General features: G+C 37.4%; 1 protein-coding gene and 1 long non-coding RNA gene across 3 annotated transcripts in view; one reads left to right on the top strand and one right to left on the bottom strand.

The window, feature by feature from the left end:
- GOLM2 (golgi membrane protein 2) overlaps positions 1-21,898 on the top strand; it is a 113,378-nt gene that overhangs the window by 20,150 nt on the left and 71,330 nt on the right. The window lies entirely within an intron of this gene.
- The window catches only part of LOC308646149, a 90,786-nt gene continuing 84,201 nt past the window's right edge, over positions 15,314-21,898 (bottom strand). Inside the window, exons 4-6 of the long non-coding RNA XR_014021325.1 lie at positions 16,263-16,369; positions 15,892-16,067; positions 15,314-15,643 (exon numbers count right to left, since the gene is read on the bottom strand). This is a non-coding gene — a long non-coding RNA (uncharacterized lncRNA). The remainder of the gene's footprint in view (positions 15,644-15,891; positions 16,068-16,262; positions 16,370-21,898) is intronic.

Below are 21,898 nucleotides of genomic sequence, written 5' to 3'. Positions count from 1 at the left end.
TTTTGGCAAACAATTAATATGAAAACAATTAGTATTTCAGCCAGTCTCTCGAATGCAGGACAACCTTGTGTCTCTAGAGTCCTTTGTGATAGTTAAATATTAGGCACTTTCATAAGTACCCTTCCTTAAAGCCTCCAGCTTTACTTTTGGTAGGGCTGATACAAGTGTACATTAAAAAACAACAACAACATTATTTTTCCTTTAAATGTCCATGTAGGACTGTGCTCAGGTTATACTCTTCTGCTAGGTGTTCAAGACAAAGTTGCTCAAAACTGACCTTGTTCCTATCTAAAGAGTCAGCTGAGATTCATCAGAGATCACTCTTGGGGACATGTGTGAAGCCTCCTGGGTCCTTTAGGTTTCCTCTATCAGTGGTGCCATGTGCCAGGATGGGTCAGGTCAGGGTCTTGATGACCACATATGTAGTTTCTCTTGGATGTTTCAGGCATTTTATCTTCCACTGACCCTCCTCTTTGCAGAATATGGTTGGCTTTCTGTTGTCTATGGTCCTCTCGATCTCCCTCTTTGGCAGATCAGGTGACTCACTGGAGTTTCAGAGCCCTTAGAGGGGTCCCATCATTTTCTCGGTGTTGGCTGACTTTAGAGGGCAAGGGCCAAATATTGGCTGCTTTTTCCTTTGCCCTTTTATTTCCTTGACTTTGGTCTCCAAATTTTTGGTTTTAAATACCCAGCAAGCCAGTTTCACCAGTCTTAGAGAGGGAGTAACAGGTTATAGCTTTAATATCTGTAATTTTACAGTTACCCCTTTCATTTAATTGGGTTAGTATTAGTACTACAAGTTAGCATTATATACTATTTGTCCTGTAGGTGATGGCTTATTCTCCCAAGTTAACCCGAGTTGTTTTTTTTTATTTTTCTTTTAGAAGCAGTACCTCTGCAAAACACAAACAGGCAAAACTTAATGAAGTTTACAAGGAAAATACAAAATGAAATTAACAGAGAAAAAACATTCGGTTTGTGTAATAGCTATGAACCAAGAAAAATAACTTTTAAATTTTTGAAACTTTACTTAGTTATATTTTATATCCCCTGTTTGAGATTACAGTAATTTTTACAACAAATAACACAACTTTACATGAGCTGAAGTCTAGTCTCTTTTGGAGCCATTCTAACATAGACCAAGCTGGGAGGCAGAGCCTTATCTCAGGTAATGTTATTCACAAATAACATAATACATCATTACATCTGAAACATGACTCAAAGAAAAGCTTAGAGAACTTTTAACCCTTTTTTTGTGGAAAAGTGGTAAAAATGTTTTCATGTTTTACAATATCCACCTTTAACCAGATCAGGCACTCATTATCTTTTTTAAAAAAATACATTTACCCAGTGTAAAAGTAACATAAAATTTTACACACATTTTGGGCTGGGGTTGTGGCTTAGTGGTAGAGAACTTGCCTAGGACATGCGAGGCCCTGAGTTCCATCCTCAGCACCACATGAAAATAAATGAATAAAATAAAGGTATTGTGGGGCTGGGATTGTGGCTCAGCAGTAGAGCGCTCGCCTAGCACTGGTGGGACCCGGGTTCAATCCTCAGCACCACATAAAAATAAAGGCATTGTGTTGTGTCCATCTACACCTAAAAAATAAATATTTAAATTAAAAAAAAGGTATTGTGTCCAACTACAACTAAAAAATAAATATTTAAAAATTTTTTACATCTTATTGATAACATCCTTTTATAGAACATTAAATGACATAAAGAAATCTCCAATTAAATTTTTTATTTAAGTTTAAAATTACCATTTCAAAAAAAAATTACCATTTCAGACAACTTTAGTTTGGAGAACATAGCTTGGTAAAGTGCTTTTCTAAGCTTTATATTTTAAAACTTGAATATTAGAAGAACATGAGTATACTTAATATACAAAGAACTAATAGTTAGCATCACCATTACACAGATGTCCTTATATTAACTAGGTTTAAAAGTCAGAATTCATAGATTATTACAGGTTTGCAGAGTTTAGCAGTACTAGCAAAGATCAAAGAATAGCCTTAAGTCTCTTATAAATTTAGGGAACAGTGTTAATGATCAGAACTAGACTTAGTTAAAGCAGACAGATTTAATATCAGTTTCTCAAATGGCAGTGTTGCCCTTTTATGCCAGATGCAATATATAAAAGATAACACTTATTGGTTAAACTTACGTGAACTTTCATTTTATAAACTTTTATAGAACATTTAGTAAGGCTCAAACAAACATTTAGTTTTAGATATATACATATTTCTAGTCACATATTTTTAGGTTTTTCGTGAAAAAAATCAAGCCTGGCCAAACTTCTAAGTTATCTGTTTCTCAAAGAAAAGTCCTAAAAGTAATGGACATCACACTTTTTTAAAAATATTTATTTTATTTCTTAGTTTTAGATGGACACAATATCTTTATTTTACATGTATGTGGTTCTGAGGATTGAATCCAGTGCCTCATGCATGCTAGTCGAGCACTCTACCACTGAGCCACAACCCCAGCCCCTGGACATTACACTTTAATATTTTGTAGCTCAAGCCTTGCAAATTTTTTTTTTTTTTTAAACAGGCAGGATAGGCAGAGTAGGATATCTGGAAAACTGACTCAATTCACATTTTTAACAGTCTAGAAGAGAATGAATCCTCAGAATCCCCAGTAAGGTATCTCTCCTTAAGCGGTTATCTCCTCCTCCTCAGGGGCAAGTTATTTCCTCCTCAAATAAAATCTTGGTTAAGAAAACATTGATCACTTTTTTCAGGGTCCCTCTGGCCTAAAAGGCCTTATTCACTTCTAGGAGATCTCCAGCAGAATAGGTTCTGTTTTCTTTTCCTGGTAGACACTTGCAAATGAAGTTGTTATTTTTTGGGTAAGCATGTTATCTGTACACTTAATTTTCATTTTATCCCAGGAGAGGGATCAGACAGTCTGGCATATTTAAACAACAACAACAACAACAACAATAAAACAAAAAAAAACCTGTGCCTTAAATCTTTTTCCTTCCAATTTGTGCTCAAGAGGTTGGAACACAGATTATAGTTGTTTGACTAGTCTCTCTTATCATCATCATAATGCTGTCAACTTTGAGTTCCCCACTGTCAATTGTACTTAGAGATTCTCTCTCTCTATATATATGTATGTATCTAGGACATTCTGTCCAGTGAAGGTCACATTGACCATAAAAAGATTTTTAGGGATCTCTCTACAGAAATCAGCAGGGGCAAGACATAGGTGCTTGAATTCATGGAGCTGGGGAGGCCCTTGTGTTTTAGCTTTTTGGGCAACAGGTAGGGCTGCACTCTGGCCAAATAGGGCATCCTGTCAGATCTTAAAAAGGGGAGACTATTTTTTTCCCCAGATTATGATTTTACTTTATAGTACTGGAACCCATTGCCCCTTTCCTTGTGACTAGCAGCTATTTTAATATTTTTACCCCTCATTTAGATAGGCTAGTTCGGGCTGTGGTTGTGGCTCAGAGGTAAAAGATAGGCTAGTTTATTCTCAGACAATGAGTGTAATGGCACCAGATAAGTGTTTTTTTTTCCCCCTAAATGTAAAGGCAACCTTGTGAAGTTATGCATTCCAGTCCACTCCTTTATCCCCCAAGTGCCAGGGAAAATAGAAATTGGGGTGAACCCAAATGGAGGTTGCAAAAAAAAATCAGATTTGAGGACTAAAAGCATACAGCAAAATAGAAAGTCATAGGCCAAGTCTCTTTTGTAGCTTCCCAGCATTCATACAACTTAGATTTCAACAATTAGTTCCAATGCTTTTAATGTCTATTCAGCATGGACTCTGATCAGTGCCTTTATCCAGAAGCCTTAAGTCCCCAGACTAGTACACTCAAATGGAAAAGTTTTCCACAAGTTTGCCCCTCTCATGAAGGGGAGTTTCATTTTTTAATTCTTACTCAAAACTAATTTTAATTTTTAAAATTTTTATCCTCTACCATCATCCATGGATTTCATTCTTTGAACTCATGAGAACGTAGAAAGAAAATCGGTGAGACCTAGAACCCACATGTATGTTATATATCAGCAGAAGCAGCAAACTGAGCCCTGTTCTCAAACTCCAGTTTTATTCTCATGGGCAAAGAGTGGCTAAAAAGCAGAGTAGAGGCCAGATCTTTTTGCCCATTTCTCTATAGACAAGGAGCTTTTGAGTTTTATTTATTTATCTATCTATCTATCTATCTATCTATCTATCTATCTATCTATTTTTCCTTTATCCCAGAACTGGTGTCCCTGACCCTAGTGGGTTGAATTGCAGTTGCCTGCGGCTAGGCTGAAAAATGGTACTGAGACTGTCAGCACTGGGTTGAAAGAGAAAAAAAAAAAATCTTTTTTTCAATCCTCCTTTGTTGTCTGCTATGCTCACACATTAGAGGCAGCACCTTTTGCATCCAACTTAGTTTTTGATTGTTAAGTCTCCTTATTATATAATGGCATACATGCCTGTACAAACAGAATACTTATTTTATCTGAGACAGATCAACTCACAACTGCAAGATTGTACAATAATTCAGAAAACCATTCAAAGACCAGATTGTTATAGTAAAACATCATCTTTTCTTTAGACACGTTTACATCTATAGGTAGCCCATTCAGCCAAGATCTTTCCCAAGAAACAATCTATAGGATCAATACACTATTGCCTATGTCTTAAAGGACCAGAAACAGATATAAACAAACAACAACAACAACAACAACAACAACAAAAAAAAACCAATAACAAACAGGATCCTCAAACCATGGCCAACAGATAGGGGAAAAAATCTCCCAAAGTTCCTGCTTAACCGTGACTCCTATACCAGTGGCACCACAGATGTCCCCACATATTTTCCCCAGTTAACAATGTTTTTTGTATAAATCTGGTTGAGGGGCTGAGGCTGCAGCTCAATTACACAGCACTTGCTTAGCATGTGTGAGACCCTGGGTGTGACCCTCAGCACCACATAAAAATAAATAAATAAATAAAGGTATTGAGTCCATCTATAAGTAAAAAAAAAAAAAAAAAAAAAATTTTTTTTTTTTTTTTAAATCTGGTTTTACACTCAACTCAAAGTGGATCAAGGACCTAGGAATTGAACCAGAAACCCTGCAACTAATAGAGAAAAAGTAGACCCAAATCTCCATCATATCAGATTAGGCCCCTACTTCCTTAATAAGACTCCTATAGTACAAGAATTAAAACCAAGAATCAATAAATGGGATGGAATCAAACTAAAAAGTTTCTTCTCAGCAAAGGAAACAATCTGTGAGGTGAACAGAGAGCCCACATCCTGAGAGCAAATTTTTAATCCTCACACATCAGAGCACTAATCTCTAGAGTATATAAAGAACTCAAACAACTAAACACCGAAAAAACAAATAACCCAATCAACAAATGGGGCAAGGAACTGAACAGATACTTCTCAGAAGAGGATATACAATCAATCAACAAATATATGAAAAAGTGCTCATCATCTCTAGCAATCAGAGAAATGCAAATCAAAACTACTCTAAGATACCATCTCACTACAGTCAGAATGGCAGCTATTATGAAGAAAAACAACAATAAGTGCTCGAGAGGATGTGGGGAAAAGGTACACTTATATATTACTGGTGGGACTGCAAATTGGTACAGCCAATATGGAAATCAGTATGGAGATTCCTTGGAAATCTGGGAATGGAAACACCATTTGACCCAGCTATCCCTCTCCTGGGACTGTACCTAAAAGACTTATAAAAAAAGCATAACACAGGGACACAACCACATCAATGTTTATAGCAGCACAATTCACAATAGCTAAACTGTGGAGCCAACCTAGATGCCCTTCAGTGAATGAATGGATAAAAGAAATGTGGCATATATACACAATGGAATTTTACTCAGCATTAAAAGAGAATAAAAATCATGGCATTTGCAGGTAAATGGATGGCATTGGAGAAGAAATGCTGAGTGAAGTTAGCCAATCCCCAAAAAACAAATGCCGAATGTTTTCTGTGATATAAGGAGGCTGACTCATAGTGGGGTAGGGAGGGGGAACATGGGAGGATTAGATGAATTCTAGATTGGGAAAAGGGCTGGGAAGGAAAGGGAGGGGGCAGGAGATTAGCAAGGACTGTGGAATGTGATGGACATCATTATCCAAAGTACATGTATGGGTGTCAACATACTTTATATATAAACAGAGATATGAAAAATTGTGGTATATATGTGAAATAAGAATTGTAATGCAAAAAAAAGTACATGTATACAGGCATGAATTGGTATGAATATACTCTATATTCAAAGATATGAAAAATTGTACTCTATATGTGTAATAAGAATTATGATGCATTCTGCTGTCATGTATTTAAAAAAATGAAATCAATAAAACTAAAAAACGAAAAAAATAATAAATTTTTGTAATTTACATTTACATAAAAAAAGAACAAATTATGTGGCTCTTTGTAGTAGACTTGGGTGTAGCAAGGTGTTTTGAGCATGGAAAAGATTTTTCCCTAAGAGGGTCTCACTATGTTTCCCTGGTTACCTTTGAACTCCTGGGCTAAAGTGGTCCTCCTCCTTTAGTCTCCAGAGTAGAGTGGCTGCAACTACAGGCATATTGAAATTTGGATTGCAGTCTGACTGGCCATAGATGAAAATTAGGCAAGGGATTGCCGCAGTCTGGCTGGGCACAATCAGGAGCCACTTGTCAAAAGAAACTAACTTTATTTTTAGAACCACACACACCAAACAAAACAGCTCCTCAGGAAAAACCCTCAGAGCCCAACTGCCACCACCGGCTTCCCACAAGCCTCTCCACCTCCCACAATCCTCCTGCTCTTGAGGCCCATTGGCTTGGTCATGTGGGCGGAGCCAAAAAAGTCCCCCAATGAGCAGCTCTGTGGTCTGAAAGGGCAGGGAAACAGCCCAATGAGCATCACCGCAGAGGAGCCAATCAGCTAGATGTTGCTGGGGCCGCTGTGAGCCAATCATCAGCTGGCAGTCTGAAAGTTTGCTGGGGCCCCTTCGGCTGTGGCTCTCAACATCTCCCTCTCTCTGTTTAAACAACAAGCATGTGGCTTAGGGACCGTGCCTGCCTTAGGTTGTCCAATACTACATATGGTCCTTACCCGTTATTGGATGAGCTGACCTCAAGGCGTCAGCCTCCTCTCTTAGGTTGGTACCATTGCAATTGGATCTTACCCGTCACTGACTACCGGTCCAGTATACAGCCACACCTGTGGCTAGGTCTTTGTACCAGCGGGGAGGGGGGTGAGGTTCTTTGCCTCACCTCTGTTGGCCCCCAAATTTTAGCTGAACGATCATGACAAGCAGAAGGGAGGAAGATACACCAAGCCAATTGACGGCTCCTTTTGGAAAATTGTACCACCAATGACATCATCAGCAAAAATACCACAACACTACCACAAGTCGCTGCACCAACAGATAGTTCACAATGCATACAGATGAGTTCACAATGCATACAAGTGATACATAGTCCAGGCAAGTTCTGCAAGCAGTTCAGTGATGGCTATTGCAGAAGTTGTAGATTGGTTTTATCTTTGTCTTCACCGGCACTGGGATGAAGATAGGAATTCTGGCAATAATGGCTAAAGAAAAAATTATGTAACATTCCAGAAGGCACTAAAAGAAAACAATTTTCTTAACAATTTACATTATCTTGAAGAGAATTATTAAATATAATGAAAAAGAAAGGTGAAAGTAAACAAACCTCCTTTTTTGTTCACATATTAAAACAATCCTCAACAGTTGTTTACCGAATTTAAATTAAACTATTTAAATCACGTGAAAAAAAAATATTTGGATCCATTTTTTCATGAGCGCTCATCATATATGATATATGGACATCCGTACATTCAAACATATAACACAAAACACAAGTGTGCACACATAATATAATACATACAACACATAACATAATAGTAAAGACCTTTTAACTTTTTACAGGTGAAATCTCCATTGTAATGTTTAAAAACTCTATAGTCAAAAAATAGAACTGATCAGCAAAACATTAACCTAGGTCTGTATGAGCTCAAGAAACAAAATAGAACTTCATGATATGGGAAAGGGCAATAATAAAATAGATATTGAAAAAAGCATCCTGGTTCTGTCGCAGATGTAAGAATAGCCAGACTGGAGTTTTGGATATCAGCTGTTATGGATTTGAGCCAAATCATCTTCTTTTTGGTCTGTAGAAATCGTTTTAGTTAATCTCTCTGGAATCCAAATCGGCTGCTGTTTTCCCTGTGGAAACACACAAACAGGCCCCCGACTCCAGACAATTACTGGGTCAGGACCTTGGTTAAGCTCTCTGGAATCCAAATCGGTTGCTGTTCTCCCTGTGGAAACACACAAACAGACCCCCGACTCCAAACAATTACTGGGTCAGGACCTTTCCATTGTCCTGTTAGAATATCCTTCCAAAGTATCTTGGGCTTATGCACATTTTTGGACACATATGCCTTTCCGCAGCACTAAGTTCTGATGAATCCAAATTTAAAAAGTTTAGAGTAAAAAGGGTTATTTTAAGTTTATCTTTGGGGAATATATACCCCTTCCCAATTCCTTCTTTTTGCTTTAATAAGTACATTTTGATAGTTTGATCAGCTCTTTCAACTACGCCTTGTCCCTGTGGATTGTATGGGATTCCTGTTATATGAGTAATGCCAAATGTTGAGCAAAATTGTTTAAAAGAGGTAGAAGTATAACCAGGGGCATTATCTGTTTTTAACTGTTTTGGAACGCCCACAGTGGCAACATTTTGTAAGCAATGAGCTATAACATCTTTAGTTTTTTCTCCGGCATGAAGAGAGCCCATCAAAAATCCAGAAGAAGTATCAACTGTAACATGCAAATATTTTAATTTTCCAAATTCTGGCAAGTGTGTGACGTCCATCTGCCAAGTATGGTTAGGTATAAATCCTCTAGGATTGACTCCAAGATTAACTTGTGGTAAAAAGGTCACACAATTTTGACATTGTTTTATTATTTGTCTAGCTTGTTCCTCAGTTATTTTAAAACGCTTTTGTAAAGTATTAGCATTGACATGGAACTTTTTATGAAAATTTATAGCTTCTTCTAGTGTAGAGAAAATATGTATTGTCATGTGTAGTTTTATCTGCTAAATCATTGCCCAAACTAAGGGCTCCAGGCAATCCTGTATGTGCCCTGATACGTCCTATAAAGAATGGATCTTTTCTGTCCCAGATTAGACTTTGTATAGTGGAAAGCAAAGAGAAAACAGTAGAGGAAGGGGAAATCCTACCAGCATCTTCAAGGGATACTATAGCATTAACTACATACTGACTATCGGAAAATAAATACAGAATCTTTAAACATCACAAAAGCTTGTAATACTGCATTAAGCTCTACCTTTTGAGCTGATTGTTTGGGTACTAAAAATGTAAAAGTTTGATCAGGTGTATCTATTGCTGCTGTACCATTATTTGACCCATCAGTGAATATATTTGGAGCATTCATAATAGGTGTTTTTCTTGTCATTTTTGGAAAACTTACAGGATGCAATGACCAAAAAGACAATAAAGGATTAGATGGTAAGTGGTTATCAAATGAAACATTAGATTTGCACATGATTATTGCCCAAGTATTTAACTCATTAGCTAATTCATCAATTTGATTCATAGTATATGGAGTAATAATTTTATTGGGAGAAATTCCAAACACTCCCTTTGCTGCTTTTATTCCTTTGAGTATTAATTGTCCTACAGCCTCAGGATACCTAGTAAGAATAGTGTTAGGAGAATAAGATAAATGTATCCATAATAATGGACCTTCTTGCCAAAATACTCCTGTAGGAATATTTTTTGTTGGTAGTACAATAAATAATAAAGGCAAACTTATATCAATTCTATCCAAATGCATATTTTCCATATATGTTTCAATGATTTTTAATGCCTTTCTTGCTTCAGACGTTAACATTCAGGGGTGAATTTGGATCTGATGGACCTTTTAGGATATCAAATAAAGGTCCCAACTCTCCTGTTGGTATACCTAGATGAGGCCTTATCCAATTTATGTCTCCTAATAACTTTTGAAAGTCATTAAGTGATTTGAGTTGATCTACTCGTATTTGAATTTTTGGTGGCCGGACCATGGTTGAGGATAACAGAACTCCTAAATAATTAATTGGAAAATTTAATTGTACTTTATCTATTGCTATCTCTAGATTATAATTTTTTAATAAGTTTGTAAGTGTGGCATAACATTCTAGCAATGTGTTTTTAGTTTTGTGTGCTAATAATACATCATCCATATAGTGAAATATTTGTAGTTCAGGATTTTGATTTCTAAGTGGCTGGATTACTTTGTTAACATAAATTTGACACATAGTTGGGCTGTTAGCCATCCCTTGAGGGAGTACTTTCCACTCATATCTCTGATCAGGACCTTCATGAATCAGTGCAGGGATAGTAAATTCAAAACGTGGACTATCCTAAGGATGAATTGGAATTGAAAAAAAAAATCTTTAATATCTATAACTAAAACACACCAAGTTTTTGGCAAAGCAGACAATTGAGGAATCCCTGATTGAGCAGGTCCCATAATAACCATCTCATTATTAATGGCTCTTAAATCTTGCAATAATCTCCATTTACCAGATTTCTTTTTGATGACAAAAATGGGAGTATTATGGGGAGATACAGAAGGTTGTATATGTCCTTCCGCTAATTGTTGTTTGACCAGGTCATGGGCTGCTTGTATCTTTTCTTTAGTCAGCGGCCACTGAGGAACCCATACTGGTCTTTCTGATTTCCAAGTAATTTTTATTGTCTCAGTGGCCCTTTCTGAAAACCCAATTCATGTCTATTTATTTCTTTTTTTTTTTTTAATATTTATTTATTTTTTTTAGTTTTCGGCGGACACAACATCTTTGTTGGTATGTGGTGCTGAGGATCGAACCCGGGCCGCACGCATGCTAGGCGAGCACGCTACCGCTTGAGCCACATCCCCAGCCCCCTATTTATTTCTTGATCTATTTGAATAGGTGCTGTCATACCTTGTTCTTGTTCTCTTAATCTTTTTTCTTTCCTAAAGCCTTGTTTAGCCCTAGTAGTGGGCGCGTTAGGATTGATGTTATTTGTTAATGTCAATCCTAATTGATCTAGGACATCTCGTCCCCATAAATTTACAGGAAGATGATCTAATACATAGGGCTGTATAGTTCCTTCACATCCTTCAGGATCCCTCCAATCTAATACCATTGCGCTTCTATCGGGATTAGTCGCCACTCCTAGGCCTCGAAGCGTTTGAGTGGCTTGTTGTAATGGCCAATGTTTTGGCCATTCTTGACGAGAGATGACACTAAGGTCAGCTCCTGTGTCCAGCAGCCCATTAAAGTCATGTCCTTGAATATTTAATTTTAGCATTGGGCGAGAATCTAAATTTAAAGACAGCATAGCCCAATCTACACCTGTGGAGCCTAATCCCTTGGAACCTCTTTCTACATTACAACTGGAAAATTTATCATGCAGGCTGGGTATTATTAATAACTGTGCTATTCTATCTCCTGGTGAAATTACTGATATACCTCTTGGAGAACTAGCTATAATTTTTATTTCACCCTCATAATCGGGATCAATTACCCCAGGACTTATCATAAGTCCTTTTAGTGTAGAAGAACTGCATCCCAATAATAAGCCTACTGTTCCCTGGGGAAGAGGTCCTTTTACTCCTGTGGGAATGTGTCCTGGTCACTACCCTGATGGGGTTGCTGGGTTCCTCCAGTGCTCCGTATATTTGTGGTTTTGGGCCCCGGAGCATTGGGCCCCCCTGTCCATTTTTTGGCAACAGAGCCCGATGCCTTTCTCCACGATATTGTGGATAAACACCTTGTCCTTGTTCGTTTTTTGATAATGGAGTGTCCTCTATGGTGGTTTGAGAACGGCATTCATTAGCCCAAAGTCTCCCTCTACAGCATCGTGGGCAAATACCTGGTATTCTACTCCTTTGATACCTAGTTTTGTTAAACCCTCCTCCTATGGGGCAATTCCTTTTAAAATGTCCTGTTTGTTCACAATTGTAGCATGTTCTTGGTCTGGCATCTAAAGCCTGTTTTACTGCAGCTGCCACGATTTGCCCTTGTTCATTAATGTCTCTGGCATCTAATGCCTGTTTTACTGCAGCTGCCACGACTTGCTCTTGTTCATTAATGTCTCTACATAATTTAATATATGTGTTTAAATCTTCATGTTTCCATGGTCTAATGATATCTCTGCACCAACGATTCGCTTGGTCATAAGCCCGTTGTTTTATTAATGGCATTGCTTGTTATGTATTCCCAAAAACTCTGGTAGCTGTTTGAATAAGCCTATCTAAAAATTCAGTGTAAGGTTCATTAGCTCCTTGTATTACCTTAGATAATTGACCTTGTAAACCTCCATGTCCTTGTAAAGTCTTCCATGCCCTAACTACCTCTATAGCAATTTGTGCATATACACCAGGATCATATGCAATTTGTTGCTGCTGATCCTCATAAGGTCCCTTTCCTAACAACATATCTAGATTTCTCTGAGGATAACCAGCTGCTGCATTTCACCTAGCCATCTCCTTGCAAAATTCCTCATTGGCAACCTTCCATAACAGGTATTGACCTCCAATTAGCACAGCTTTACACATATTAGCCCAATCTGCTGGCGTCGTGTTCAAGTTGTTAATGGATTTGACCAAGCTTACAGTGAAGGGTGCTTGAGGACCATAGGTTGTTACAGCCTCTTTTAGCTGCTTCACTATTTTGAAATTTAAAGCATGGTGAATTCGCTGCCCTCCTACCTCAAATACAGGGCATGTTAATACTTGAGATCCTGTCTCAGGATCCGAACTATCAACTGTGGGGGTTGGGGGCCTCCCAGCATATGGAGGTGTCCTTGTTAGTTGGACATTTACGTCCTCTGGTGATAGAAAGGTGTTAGTAACAGTCTCCTGTAGAGGTGGCATTATTGGTTGGACACTTACGCCCTCTGGTGATAGAAAGTTGTTAGTAGCAGTCTCCTTTTGTAACTTTCCCCCTGATGGCTTTTTCTGCTCTAAGCTTTGTTCCTCTATCTTTCTCTGAACTGAAGGCTTTGGAATAAGCAAACCAGATACGAATATCCACAATGGCAATGTGCCAACTGGCAGAGTCCCTGGGCTGTTCTTTTCTATTCTTTTTAAATCGTCACCATGATGGTTCCATTGTGATATATTCAACAACTCCTCCTCAAAAAGCCATGGGCTACATTTTTGTATTGTATCAACGTATGCCCTGACTGCTCTTGATTTTACTGGGATGCCTCCTTCCTCTAACAATTTACTTAACACTCTTTCGGTTTGTTTTTTACTAATTTCTGATCCCATATTTCTACTATAATACAACCCAACAAGATAACACCAAACAAAACCGAGACAGAATGAAATAAAAATGGAACCACACAAAATCATTATAGCCTTTCTATCCTCCTGATTTGTGCATCCGTCCTTTCTCCCTATCTGTTCCTCAGATGTAAATAGTTTTTCCTCAGATGTGAGCGGTTTTTCTTCCGTCTCACTCATCTCCAGGGACAGGCAACTTAAAACAAAAGTGAAGCAAAACAAAAGAGGAATCTTAAAATGGCTACCCATCCTCTCGCCCTGCCCTCAGGGGCGAGCCGTTTACCTTATCACTTACCCTCAGTCGCTCCCCGTGTGAGCCACCAAATGCCGCAGTCTGGCTAGGCACAATCAGGAGCCACTTGTCAAAAAAAACTAACTTTATTTTTAGAACCACACACACCAAACAAAACAGCTCCTCAGGAAAAACCCTCAGAGCCCAACTGCCACCACCGGCTTCCCACAAGCCTCTCTCCCAAAACCACAAGCCTCTCTACCTCCCACAGTCCTCCTGCTCTTGAGGCTGATTGGCTGGGTCACGTGGGCGGAGCCAAAAAAGTCCCCCAATGAGCAGCTCCGTGGTCTGAAAGGGCAGGGAAACAGCCCAATGAGCATCACCGCAGAGGAGCCAATCAGCTAAATGTTGCTAGGGCCGCTGTGAGCCAGTCATCAGCTGGCAGTCTGAAAGTTTGCTGGGGCCCCTTCGGCTGTGGCTCTCAACAGATGGACTACGTTTGTGAAGGTCTATTTGTCTATCTAGCCAAATCACCCATTATCCACATCTGTCTCTCATCTGCAAGTAAATTTGAAAGAAATCAATTATTTGGTATCTTTCTTGCCTATTATAAGTAGAATATCTTGGATGTTATAAGTGAATAAAAGGTCTTAAAATAATAATTTAAAAATACCCCCAATGAATCCAGATAATGAGCATCCTTTTATAAATGATGAATTAAATTATACTTTTTAGAGTTTATGTGCTATCACCTGTCTGGAATATATTTAGGAAAAGAAGAAAAGTATTCCTATAGTTTTGTCAATTCAACAGAAGAGTATGTGTGGCAAAGTGAAAATAATTTATTTTTCCATTAGGTAATAGTAAGAACTAAAATGAATTTTTCAAGAGCTAGGAAGTTTTGGCAGACTCATTTAGAAGATAAGCAAATTACTTTTGGGATACGAGGAAACTAAAAGTAATAAGAGGAATAACTAGAAGAGAAGCTTTTTTTTTTTTTTTTAGAGGTGATGGGATGGTGGAGGTATCAAAGGAAGTAAAGGCTCTGAGAATGGTTAAAGCTAAAGGAATTAAAGAGCTAAACAGTCCTATCTGTATGCAGATATGATTAATGAAAAGCATAAAAGGAAAAAGAGTTGAAGAAAATGGAACAAATATTAAAAATCAGAAAGCAAATAGGAGAAGTCTTTATAACCAGACTCAAGCAAACATAAGCTTAAAGCCAAAATATAAGTCATGGATTTCCACTTCTTAGATTTTTGCAAGGAGATTTGGTAGGTGAAAACACATTTAGTTTCCTTAAGTTAATATTGAATGTTTGAGGAATTTTTTTAACTTGTTTTGACATGAGAAGAATTTGAGGGGTGGGGATTTTAGGTGAAGAAATGGGTGATCAGGTGGCTGTAATATTGTGTCAAAAAGATGAGCAAATAATGCAACAACAGACACCTAGGTTCTGTAAGTGAGCAATACAAAAAAATTGCTGAAGAGGGAAAGGAACTTCTGGGTTTAATGGCCACAGCCACTGGAGTCTGTATTAATCATTAAGCACATTCTTAGCATCTCTTTGGAAGTGAGTTGATAAGAAGAATGAAACCGGCATTAATAGGAAGTGGGAGAAATCTGAGAACTGGTACCTGCTATTAATATTAAATACTGAATATAAGATTTTTTGTAAAAATCTTGTAGGAAAGATTGATGGGAATAGTAGAGAAGATGAGATGCCAAGGGAACAATTTGCTATAAATGAGATGTGAAGAAGCTAAGTGAAAAAAATAACAGTATATGGCAAAGGAATGTGGTGGGAAATAAATTTATTATGCTTAGATTAAGAATAGGCTTTCATTAAGACAAGCTGTGATTTTCTCTTTAATATTGCAAAATACATTGTTCCAGGGCTGTTTTTAGAAATGTGAGAACTTAAATATATTGAGATCAGCATCTCCATTCTTCTTTATTTTATTTGTTTATTTTTATCTGGTGCTGAGGATCGAACCCAGTGCCTCATGCATGCTAGGCAAGCGCTCTGCCATTGAGCTACAGCCCCAGCCCAACATCTTCATTCTTAATAAAGAATTTTGAAGAGAAAATTGAAATGATAAGAATAAAGCAGTATTCCCCATATAATCCTCTACTTTTTTTGTAATCTATAGATTCACTTTATCCTTCTTTTAAAAATTTTATTTAAGTATATATGTACAGAAAGGAGATAGTCCAAGGAAGCTGATGCCATTCATGACTTCTATTTTAATAATTTTTTATTTGTTCTTTTTAATTATGCATGACAGTAGAATGTATTTTGATATACATACATGGAGTATAAGGTTACATTTTTGTGGTTGTACATGATGTGGAATTACACTGGTCATGTATTCATATCAACATAGAAAGTTATGTCCAATTCATTCTATGTCATCCCTATTCTCCTCTCCTCTCTCTTCCCCCATCTTCCCTTGTCCAATCTGGTGCATTCAAGAATAGCATCCCTCTAGCAATTTCAGAAAAAGGTTTAAAATAGAGATTACTGAGAAGCCAACATAGTATCATAAAAATGTGTTAAAAAACAAGTAATATACACTTTTTGAAAACAAGACTACATGTTATGTTCTTTGGAGGGGCAACAAATACAAAAGGAAATTGAATCATGAGAACAAAGAGATCAGTAAAGAATGTAAACATTTACCCTCCTACAAAGGCGTGTCTTTGGTTCCCAGTCTTTGGAGGAAAAGAAATGTGGATTTGGAGAAATGTGGATTTGGAGAAGTGTGGGGCCAGCTTGCTCCTCCAGGACTCCAAGCAATCATTCCACATAGAGGGGAGGAAAAAAGAAGAATGTAAAAATAGGCTAACTGAGAGTTAGTAGATAGCAGTTCTTAATAATTGATCAAATAATTGTTGTTGTTAGTTTTTTCTGCTGCCTGTGAAGTTTTCTCTTAGTGATCTTATTCCAATGGCTTTGAATACCTTTTGCATGCTCATTTCTCTGTAATCATCCCCAAGTTCCTGACCCATATGCCCAACTGTGTACTGAAGATCTCTTCTTGGGTATGTCAGAAATGCCTCAAAGTCAATCGGTCCAGATCTGAAAAAATAATTTCCCTGCTTCACCCACAAGTGTCTTTCTCTTTTTCTGTTTTACAGAGAATTCTATTCTTACTCATCACATCCTTCTGTTTTTTTTTTCTTTCTAATACTGAGCTCTATCCCCAGTAATTTTTATTTTTCATTTTGAGACTTGGTTTCCCTAAATTGCCCAGGGTGGCCTCTAACTTGCAATCCTTCTTTATTAGCCTCCTGAGTAGTTGGGATTTCAGACCTATGCCACCACACCTGGTTAGAAATCTTAACATAATCTCGACATTTCTTTTGTTGAATCTCTTAGTTTTCTGATCTAATCAATCAGCAGGAGGATTCATTCTTCCACTTTAATATTTCTCATTTATTTATCTCTCTGTTCTTATTAGTTTAGACCATGGGTTGGCAGACTTATTCTATAAAAGTACAGATATTAAATACTTTAGGCTTTGCAGGCCATATAATCTGTCCCTGCTAGTATGTCTGGGAAGTAGCCACAGACAATATGTAAATGATTGTTGTGACTGATTTCCCATGAAATTGTCATTGAAATTTGAATTTCATTTAATTCATGTATTTATATATATCACAAAGTTTTTTTTCCCTTCTCCCCATTTAAAAACTGTAACAACTGGGCCAGGTGTGGTTGGTGCCACATGCTAATGATTGCAGCTATTTGGGAGGCTAAGGCCTGCAAGTTTGAGGCCAGCCTGGGCAACTTAATAAAAATAAAAAGAGCTGTTAATACAGGACATTGGTAGAGCGTTTTCCTAGCAAGGGATCCTGGGTTTAATTGCCAGTACTACAAAACAAAAACCCATATGAAACAAACTAAACAACTGGGTTATAGCACAGTGGCAGAGCACTTAAGGTCCTGGCTACCATCCCCAGCTCCAAAACAACAACAATAAACTATGGTTCAACATACAGAAATCAATAAATATAATTCATCACATCAATAGACTTAAAGATAAGAACCATATGATTATAACAATTGATGCAGAGAAAGCATTTGACAAAATATAGCACCCTTTCATGTTCAAAACACTAGAAAAACTAGGGATAGTAGGAACATTCCTCAACATTGTAAAAGCTATCTAGGTTAAAGCCGAGACCAACATCATTCTAACTGCAGAAGAATTGGAAGCATTCCCTTTAAAAAATGGAACTAGACAGGGATGCCCTCCTTCACCACTTCTATTCAACATAGTCCTTGAAACTCTAGCCAGAGCAATTAGACAGACAAAATAAATTAAAGGAAAAGAAGAATTCAAACTACCATTATTTATTGATGACATGATTCTATACTTAGAGGATCCAAAAAACTCCACCAGAAAACTTCTAGAAATAATTAATGAATTCAGCAAAGTAGCAGGATATAAAATCAATACCCATAAGTCAAATACATTTCTTTTTTTAAAAAATATTATTTATTCATTTTTATGTGGTGCTGAGGATCGAACCCAGTGCCTCACGTGTGTGAAGAAAGCACTCTACCACTGAACTACAGCCCCAGCCCTCAAATGCATTTCTATACATCAATGACGAATCCTCTGAAAGAGAAATTAGGAAAACTACCCCATTCACAATAGCCTCAAAAAACAAAACAAAACTTGGGAATCAACAAAAGGGGTGAAAGACCTCTACAATGAAAACTACACAATACTCAAGAAAGAAATTGAAGAAGACCTTAGAAGATGGCAAGATCTCCCATGCTCTTGGATAGGCAAAATTAATATTGTCAAAATGGCCATACTACCCAAAGTGCTAAACAGATTCAGTGCAATTCCAATTAAAATCCCAACATCATTCCTTATAGAAATAGAAAAAGCTATCATGAAATTCATTTGGAAAAATAAAGAGACCCAGAAAAGCAATCCTTAGCAAGAAGAGTGAAGCAGGAGGCATCACAATAGCAGACCTTAAACTATACTATAAAGCTATAGTAACAAAAATGGTATGGTATTGGCACCAAAATAGACATGTAGACCAATGGTATAGAATAGAAGATGCAGAGACAAACCCACATAAATACATTTATGTCCAAATATACAAAGGGCCAAAAACATACATTGGAGAAAAGATAATCTCTTCAACAAATGGTGCTAGGAGAACTAAAAATCCATATGCAGCAAAATGAAAATAAACCACTATGTCTCACCATGCACAAAAGTCAACTCAAAAGTGGATCAAGGACCTAGGAATTAGTCCAGTGACCCTGCGCATAATAGAGGAAAAAGTAGTCCCAAGTTTTCATCATATCAGATTAGGCCTCAACTTCCTTAAAAAAACTCAAGTGCAAGAAATAAAAATCAAGAATTTATAAATGGAATGGACTCAAACTAAAAAGCTTCTCAGCAAAAGAAACAATGATGTAAACAGGGAACCTATATTTTGGGAGCAAATTTTTGCCACACACATGTCAGATAGAGCACTAATTTTCAGGATATATAAAGAACTCAAAAAAACTTAACAAAAAAACCAACCCAATCAATAAATGGGCTAAGGAGCTGAGCATACACTTTACAGAAGATATACATTCAATCAACAAATGTATGAAAAAATGTTCAGTATCTCTAGTAATTAGAGAATTGCAAATCAAAACTACTCTAAGATTTCACCTCATGCTAGTCAGAATGGCAGTTATCAAGAATACAGACCACGGGGACACAGCTCAGTTGGTAGAGTACTCGCCTTGCATGCACAAGGCCCTGGGTTCAATCCTCAGCATTGGCGAGGCATTTAGCAACTCAGTGAGAACTTGTCTTTAAATAAATACAATAGGGATGGAGATGTGGCTCAGTGGTTGAGTGCCCCTGAATTCAATCCCCAGTACCCACTGCCAAAAATACAACAAACAAACAAAAAAACATAATAAATAAATGTTGGTGAGGATATGGGGGAAGAGGCATACTCATACATTGCTGGTGGGATTGCAAATTGGTACAACGAATCTGGAAAGCAGTATGGAGATTCCTCAGAAAACTTGGGATGGTACCGTCATTTGGCCCAGCTATCCCACTCCTCAGTCTATACCCAAAGGACTTAAAAATCCCCATACTATAGTAATGCAGCTCAATTCACAATAGCTAAACTGTGGAACCAACCTAGATGCCCTTCAATACATGAATGGATAAAGAAGCTATGGTACATAGACATAATGGAATATTACTCAGCATTAAAAGAAAATAAAATTATGGCATTTGTAGGTAAATGGATGGAGTTGGAGAAGATCATGCTAAGCAAAGTAAGTCAATCCCAAAAAACCGAAGGCCGAATGTTCTCTCTTGATAAGTAGATGCTGATCCATAATGGGGATGGGGGAGGCATGGGAAAAATGGAGGAACTTTGACTGGGCAAAGAGGAGGGAGGGGAGGGAGGATATACAGGGGCAGGAAAGATGGTGGAATGAGATGGACATCATTACCCTAGGTACATGTATGACTGCACATATGGTGTGATGTCATATTGTGTACAACCATAGAAATGTAAATTTGTGCTGCAGTTGTGTACAATGAATCAAAATGCATTCTGCTGTCATATATACCTAATTTAAATAAATAACTAAAAATTAAAAAAAAAAACAATGAACTAAACCAGGCATGGTGGCACCTGCCTGTAATCCCAGCTGCTCAAGAGGCTGTGGCACGAGGATCTCAAGTTTTAAGCCAGCGTAAACAATTTAGCAAGACCCTGTTTAAAAACTAAAAAGGGCCAGGCATGGTAGCTCATACCTATAATCCCAGTGTCTCGGGAGGCTGAGGTAGGAGGATTGAGTTTAAAGTGAGTTTAAGCCAGCCTAAGCAAAAGTGAGGTGCTAAACTACTCAGTGAGACTCTGTCTCTAAATCAGTGCAAAATAGAGTTAGGGATGTGGCTCAGTGGTCGAGTGTCCCTGAGTTTAATCCCCTGTACCCAAAATCTAAAAAGGACTGGGAATGTAGCTCGGCTGTAAAGGATCAATCTTTAGTAATGCAAAAATAAATAAAAAACAAAACAATAATAAAAACTGTAACGACCGTCTTTAGTTTGTTATCCTTACAAAAAGGATTCACAGACCATAGTTTGCACACCATTGGCTTAACCAACATATTCTCTTACCTCTATTGTGACCATAGTCTCTGTTTTCATCTTTCTCCCTCTAATCTTGCTTCCTCTGGTTTTCTCTTCAGACTGCATTTCATTTCCTTATTTAAAAGTCCTTAAAGAGTTGACCATGTTATTTAATGGGATGTACCTACATTGTTTGTCAGATCCTTTATAATATAGACCTTGTTTATCTTTCTGTATGTCTTACCATATTTCCCTAAATTTTCTGTTCCATCTTCTTGGAACTGTTTGGAATTCCTAGAATATTCAGTGTTTTTCACTTCAAGTTTTGACATGCTTCGAATATCTTTCCTCCTTACTTCTCCTGCCTTCCATTTGGCTAAACACTGTTCTTTCTGCAGGAGTCATTTCAGCCATGGTCATCATCTCTAGGATGTTTCCTCTTTTCCCCCAAGGGTAGTTTTAAAGTGCTTTCCCAACTAAGTTCTCCTATCATGTCTATAGAACCCAATGATATAATTTATTTTGCTATATTGTAATTGCCCATTTACCTAACTCCCTCTCCAAAACAGTGAGCTCCTTCCTTCAGTACATAGAGTTTTTTCATTGTTTTATCTTGTTTCCTTATGGTACCCCTTAGTACATGCAGCAACATTTTCTTTCATGTTAAAAAAATTGAGATACAACTCATGCACCATAAAATTTACCTTTTTAAAATATAATTCAGGGGGTTTTAGTATATTCATAATGTTGTATAATTATCACTACTATCTAATTCCAGAACATTTTCATCCCCAGAAAACAAATCCCATGCCCATTAAGAAGTCACTCCTCAAGGTAGGGGACATAGCTTAGTGGTAGAATGTGTCCTCACCACGCATGAGGCCCTGGGTTTGATCCTTAGCATGGAAAATAAAAATAAAAATAAAAATTCCTCATTCCTTCCTACCTCCAACCATTAATCTTACTTTCTTGTCTTTGTGGATTTGTCTGTTCTTTATAATTCACATAGATGGAATCAGACAGTATTTGTCCATTGTGACTGATCTCTTCCACACAGCATATATAATGTTTTCAAATGTTTTATCATGTACTAGGACTTCATTCATTTTATATGACTGCATATCAACATTTTAAACTTCATTTCTTCAAACCCCTTAGAAATTTAGAATGGAATGGGACTCCTAGACTCTGA

Source organism: Spermophilus citellus, assembly GCF_964194105.1.
Source record: "Spermophilus citellus genome assembly, chromosome: 4".
Lineage (NCBI taxonomy): Eukaryota > Metazoa > Chordata > Mammalia > Rodentia > Sciuridae > Spermophilus > Spermophilus citellus.
The sequence above is the reverse complement of the archived record's forward strand: the minus strand, read 5'-3'. Positions and strand labels throughout refer to the sequence as shown.